Here is a 6000-nt window from a genome sequence, read left to right on the forward strand (position 1 = left end):
GGCCTTTTTGTTGCCAGGGCACACTGTTGATTCATATTCAACTTGCCATCAATCCAAACCCCCAGATCTCATTCTGTGGGACTTAATTTGTGTAACCAGGATTTCCCCACCCTAGGTGGAGAATCCTGAACATGCTGTTGTTAAATTTAATTTAGTTGGCAATTGCCCAGTTCTCTAGTCTATCCAGATCTCTCTGTAAGGTCTCTCTACTCTCAAGGGAGTCCACAGCTCCTCCTAGGTTAGCATCATTGACAAACTTAATGTTCATTTGATTCCTGCATCTAGATCATTTACAAAACCTTTAAAGAGCTCTGGCCCTAAAATTGAGCCCTGGGAACCCCACTGGTGACTGGCTGCCAGTCTGATGTAACTTCACTTACTTTGAGCCCAGCCCATCAACCAATTACTCACCCAGTGCTTCATGGACTTACGTAGCACCATTTTATACAGAAGGATATTGGGAGGGACAGTATCAAAACCTTTGCTAAAATCCAGAACTGCCACATGTACAGATTTGGTCAACTAGAGGGTCGATCTTGTCATAAAAGGAAATTAAGGTGGTTAAGCAATGCTTTGCCCTAGTGAACTTATGGTGGTTATAGTCAGTGACTGTTGTCTCTCAAGAGTTTTTCAGTAACTCCCAGGATAACCTTCTCCATAATTTTACCAGCCATTCACAGACCTGTAATTGCCAGGGTCTTCTTACCCTTCTTGAAAATTGGGTTACCATTTTCCAAAGTCCAGTTGACCAGGGCCTCTCCAGATTCCCAAGACCTTTGAAAAATAATGGAGGGAGTTCTTGCAATAACATCAGCTAGCTTTTCAGTATGTTGTGATGAATCCCACTGAGCCACATAAATTTTTGTGCATTCAGTTGGAGTAGCAGGACTTGAACAGGTTCAAGGTCAACTGGGCATTCCTCATCCCCCTACTTGTGGTCTTCTGACACAGGGCCTTGGAGCCCCAGGGTCTGTCATCAATGTTGAAGACAAAAGGCATTAAACATCTCTGCTTTGTCTGTATCCTGGTTTGTAGGATGTCTGACCTCATCAAGCAATGGACTAATGCTATCGCTGATTCTCGTTTTGCTGTTAATGTTCTTTTTCAAAGCCCTTTTTGTTGACCTTTACAGCACTGACTTTTTGCTTTGTTTTGGTTTTTTTTAAGTTAGCCAGCACACTGAAAGGGAATGATTCCTTTCCTATACAGTTTTGCTTTCTAGATCTGATACATTTTATGCCAGCTTCTCATGAATATAACAGGAAAATAAATGTGGGAGGAATTTTATAATTATTTTCTTTTAAAACAGTTGTTGTTTCTAAATTTATGTGATAATTACTTTCCACATTGCATTATCAAAATACCAAAGTATTAGTACAGAATAGATTTGTGACAACCAAATCAGCTTGTTCCTAGTTCCACAATCATGTAAACTTACTGGATTGTGTACAGGAGAAAAATTAAGCATAAGCATACACAATGGAAGAGTTCTCAGTATCCAAGGGGGATGGCAGTAATCCAATGGGAAATAATTCATAACATTGTGACATGAAAATTCATCTGTGAATAATTTCAGAAGTTAACTAATAACTATTATATAAATCCACTCTTGAAAAGTGGCCTTGTTAGTGATTACACCTAGACCCAAAAAAAGACTTGTTACAAAATAGCTATTTTGGAATTTTCTGTATCATTTGACTTACTTGGAAGTTTTATACTCAATTTATTTACCTAATTTTACTTATGATTTTTGCATTAGTTTCTTCTTTTGGCAAACAAACAAACAAAAAAAAAACCCCTACAAAACATGAAGAATATTGTTTGTATTGAGTATCACAAAAATGCCAGACTTCAAACACAAATTAATATGATTAATGTAAGAAAAATAAAATAGTATTGAACATACAACTTTATATCATTTGAAGATATTTGTTTTATATGCAAGGGTAATAAGACTTGGACCAGAATTTATCGGAGCACAGAAAATAATTCTTTCCCTGTATTAACACACAGTGAACCTCATATTCACTTAAATGTGAGCACAATGGGATCAGCTGTCTTGTCAAGTTAATCTATAACATTAATGCAGTGTTTCATCCCTCTTTCTCAGGCTCCATGCACATAAAATTTTAATATATATAGTTTTTAGCAGAATATTCTTGTGTCCATCAGTTACAAATGCACAGTTTTATCTCTGGACCAGCAAAGTGCCTTTGTACCTTGCTGTTACTGTTTATGGTTGATTCCTAAATCTTTTACAAAAGAGAATGCAAGTTAAAATGTCTTCTCTATGTACATATATAACATTCACACACACAAACCCAGCAAAATTATTATTTCTCTGTTGTAAAAGTTTTGCAAAGCAACAACTCAGAATACTCACTTGATCAACCATTTTGTCTTAGAAAATATTTGGTTGGTATTTACTAAATTAAACAGAATTTGAGCATCGTGATCAAGTTCAAGCCTTAAAATAATTGTCATTGCAAGAAGTGAAAGTTTGCCCTACAAATGTGATTGCTGCTGTAGAATCGAGCTTTGCAAATACGTAGTTACATTGCTCAGGGCTCAAACACTGTATGAAGTTCTGGTATACTTTTTTTCAGGCCCTCTCTACAGGGCTTGAGTTTCATCTTTAATCAACAGCCAGCTGTTAGGGCTGCCTCTGATTCCTGACCTGTAATTACCCTAGAACCTCATCCTGCTGTTTGGCTTCTCAGAGTCTCCTGATACACATGCTACAAGGTTGAAAGTGGCAAGAAATCCTTTGCAAAGGTACCAAGAGATTTGTACCTTTGCTCTACAAATCAATCTAAACACTGAATGCAGTAGGGCTGTTCTTCCTCCCCTTCCTTTTCCCCCTCAAACTGTGCCCTGCTTTTCAGGTTGTAATTAAGACTAACAATGTGAAATCAAACAAGTTTGCTTGAACCTGCCTCTAGAAAAAGAGTGTTTGGTGAACAAAATGCATACTATCCTTGCTGATGGGATCCATGTCTTTTGCTGAACTGCCTGACTATGAGTTTCTACTAAAACTGTGTGAGGTTTGTAGTGCAATGCATTTATTTCAGTAACTTGGAACTATACAAATACTTTATCAGTATTATAGATCTTAGCTGTCAGGAATCCTTTACTTCATTCTCAGCTCTATTCTTAAATTTTGAGCTATGTAGTACTGCCAACCAGCAAGCATGCATTTGTATTCCACGATGAATGATGATTGCAAGCCATAAATTGGTTTCAGTTCTCTATCCATTCATCTGAGAAGAAAACCTTGTGGTTGGTTTTTTTTTTTTGTTGTTGTATTTTAGAAACATGCCATGTCTCTCAAGTATACATTTTAGTAAACACATATTCAAAAGAAAACTTGCAATTGTTTTAGCCTTTCATTGCTGTTATTACTAATTATATAGATGGCTCCTTTTAGAGCTGGTCATGGTAACTAGCTATATTTAGATTTATCCTTCTTTAGCAGGAGGAAATGGCCTCGCAAATTTATCACCTGATTAGAACATCTGAGATCAGAAATACATCAGTCTTAAGTCTCAACAATGCACACTGGATTACTGTCACAAGAGTACATAGAGTCAGGATGCTCACATGAATGGGCTGATATATTCTCAATACTTTTTAAGTACTTGGTGAACAGGTGACTAGGGCTGTGCATTGTAGGAGAGGCAGAAGACCAATGAGTAAAAATTGAGCTTCTATTCATGCAAGTGCTCTATTCATTGGAGAATGAAAATTAGATCCAAGAGGTTTCAGAAATTTTCTGATTTTGCTCAACTCAGCTATCTGCTTATGCCTTTTTAATGGCTCTGATCTTTTATTTCAAGTTCCTACATTCAGTTTACCAGTTGCTGAGAGATGTTAGTGGGAAAAAATAGTTGCTAGGTTATCACGAGATGCATCTTTCAGTATTTCAATAGTCAACAGTTTTGATTTTATGTGATAAACCCAAGTATTGCACAAGGGGGAAAGTAACCTGTTATTAACCTGTACTGTTGAAAAAAAATTTCTCTTTAAAATGAGCAGAAGTCCAAGATGTAATATAAAATGCTTTTGTAATTAATTACGTTGTCTAAAAAGATGATTCACCTCAGATCCACACCAGCATGGCTGCTCAAGAAAATGTTTAAAAGAAAACACACAACTTTTAAAATAAAACTTTTGCTTGTCTTTCTGGAGGATTTGCAGGAAATGAAAAAACACTATCCCAGGCAAGCATACCTTCTGTCGCTGCAACACTGAGCAGCTTTTTGTGTGAGTCCCAGATAAGCAAGTATGCAAGGCAAGAATGAGGATAATAATAAAAAAAAGTTAGATATTTCATGTTTTCCCTTTCCTTGGAATTCCATCTTGGAGGATAAACTGGAATGATAACTGCTGTTCTGTGAACTGAAACCGAGGCCTCCCAGAAGAGTATTGCAGCTCTCATGGGTGACAAGAGACACCACGGGCATGTTAAGGAACAAATTCCTTCCAGGGCCTGTGTGGAAGGTAAATTCTTTTTGAATCTTTTCCAAGTTTACATTTCTTTGAAATAAATTAATAGACTAAGTAGTGAGATTGGGGAGATATGGATGCCATAGATAGTAGGTGTGTTTGGAACTAGGAAATAAACCTGGATCATAGAATGGTCTTTCTGTTCATATGTTGCTTCACATCAAGTGTTGTGATAACTACAATAAATTCATGGTACTAAACAGAAATGAAGACTGTTTTGATGCATCCAGTAAAACCAACAGAATCCAGACTCACGTAAGATCCTTAGAATTTTCTGACACAAAATGCATACTGTTACCACGTGCATTCATTCAGCAGACATACTCCTTTGTGCAAAGTCCAGTGGGAAAGCTGAGGTACAGGGGTTAATGTTGACATAAAGGCCAAATCTTGATTTCTTTGATGTTAAGAGGAAAGTTTTCACTGAGCCCGATGGGATTAAGATTTAGTGTACATGTTCTTGTTTCTTTCAAGTTAGTGTAGGCTTAACATTACTCAAATCTATTAAAGAGTCTTTACTAGTTCAGCTTGGTTGAATAAAAGAGAAATTTGTGTTCAGAACAACCTCTTTACTCAATGTGTGTACCTGCCAGATGCTCAGAACTCTGGTATTTAAAACTGAAGGCACAGGATACCATATCATACTATATAATTCCTTTCCTTTTCCTTCTGTCCTCACACTGAGAGGAAACTGCAATTGGAGTAAATAGTGGTTTAAAAATTGTTACTGTATAGAACTGGCTGGATGTGAGGAGGAGGTTCTTCACCATGAGTGGTGAAGCCCTGGAATGGGTTGTCCAGAGAGGTGGTTGAAGCCCCATCCCTGGAGGTGTTTAAGACCAGGTTGGATGAGGCTCTGGCCAGCCTGATCTAGTGTGGGGTGGCACTGCCCATGGCAAGGGGGTTGGAACTAAATGATCCTTGTGGTCCATTCCAACCCTGACTGATACTATGAAATAGTAATTTAATTTTTAACCTATAGAAATCTGTAGCGATAACAAGCATGAAACTATGAACACTCAGAAAGGGTTTTTATAACTCATCTTTTTTCATCTCTTCAAGCACTCTTTAAAGACCTGTTAGGCTCTGGAAGCGAGCAAGTATTTTATCTTTTATATTTCAGGATTTTTTAGAAACAATTTGTAGTTAGGAGGCTTTGGACTGCAGGTACTTCATGTGCAAGGTAGTGGCGATGTAGTCATATAGGCATTATACAGAAGACACAGTTTTAATGCAGAAATGATTGACAATTACTGTACTAGTGTTATATCTGAGCAGTAAGACATATCATTTTCTTAAATGCACTAGATAGTCTCCTTTATTTTTTATTTATTTTTTTGTGCTGGAGAAGCAGTTAAAAACAAAAACCTCTTATAAAAGTCAAAACTGATACCTGTTCCAAGAGGACACCCAGAAATGGAAAACAGTCTTTCACATCTTTGTACCTGGAAGAATACACCTCTTAGAGAAAAAAAACATTCTTGGAAATCCATT

This window comes from Melanerpes formicivorus, unplaced genomic scaffold, assembly GCF_026170545.1.
Source record: "Melanerpes formicivorus ecotype bairdi unplaced genomic scaffold, bMelFor1.0.p_v2 SCAF_16, whole genome shotgun sequence".
In the NCBI taxonomy this organism is placed as follows: domain Eukaryota; kingdom Metazoa; phylum Chordata; class Aves; order Piciformes; family Picidae; genus Melanerpes; species Melanerpes formicivorus.